Raw genomic sequence first — 1,361 nt, 5'->3', positions numbered from 1 at the left:
TGTTAAACGCTTTAAAAAAAGTTTAATACTTTCGCAATCTTGCTGCTCACTCACGCACACACACACGCACGCACACACAGACACACACACACAGACACACACACACACATATACATGCAAGCATTATAAACACACACACACACTGTATGTGTGTTTGTATGTGCATATACAAGGGTATATATATATTTATATATATATATATATAGATATTCTTTCACTAGGGTTTTCTTTAAAAGTAAATAAATGCTTATTCAGATGTGTAAGCTTGACATTATTTGGTCATTCTTTTAGTGTGGATATCTGTCAATTAAAAATTAATATTAATTATATTCATAATAATAATATCAATAATAACATTAATAATAATAATATAGGTGATAACAGTTATAACAGTAATAATAATTTGAGGTTTTTTTTTGATGTTTATTGATTTTAAAACGTCAGAGAGAGAGAGTGAGAAATAGAGAAAGAGAGGTGAATGAGTATTGTCCATCTTAGCAAAATATTTCCTGGATCTAAAAATAAATTGACAAAATTACCCCTTACATCGGCTAGAGTGACAACAACAACAACAACCTCCTGAGAAACAACATTAACACGATTGCAACACTTCCAACGACGGAAAATTTGATATAAATCAATAACAACAACAACGGTCTCAGCAACAACGGCAACGGTCTCAGCAGCAACGGCAACGGTCTCAGCAGCAACAGCAACGGTCTCTGCAACAACATCAATAACGCCTTCCAATTCGTATTGAAGACACCGTCTCAATTCTGCAAAAAAATTGAAACAAATGATGGAAGCGGTTGAAAAAGCGGAAATTGAAGCAAGTGTTGATGAAAACAACAACAACAATGTTGAGAGGATAAAAAATGTTGAATGTGAGAGTAATAAACTATCTGATGACAGCAAAATAACCGACAACAGCAACAACAACAACAACAAAAACAACAGCAACAACAGCAGCAACAACAACAATAACAACAACAACAACAACAAAAGAAACCCTGAATGTAGACAAACAATTGCCGAGGGCGATAAAAAACCAGCTGATAACAACAAAAAATTTGTCAACAGCAACAACAACAACAAAAATATGAATAACAATAAAAATAATATCAACAAAACTAATATTGGCAGCAACAACACCACGAAAAACAACAACAACAACAACAGAACAAATGTTGACATCAACAACAATAATATAAAAACCAAAGCTGATGACAACATAAAAACAAAAGTTGATGAGAACAACAGCAACAACAACATAAAGACAAATGTTGATCAGAAAAACAACAACAACAACAACATAAAGACAAAAGTTCACAACAACAACAAGAACATAAAACAAAAGTGAC

Source organism: Helobdella robusta (assembly GCF_000326865.2).
Source record: "Helobdella robusta unplaced genomic scaffold HELROscaffold_7, whole genome shotgun sequence".
NCBI lineage: Eukaryota > Metazoa > Annelida > Clitellata > Rhynchobdellida > Glossiphoniidae > Helobdella > Helobdella robusta.
Note: the sequence above shows the minus strand (reverse complement) of the source record.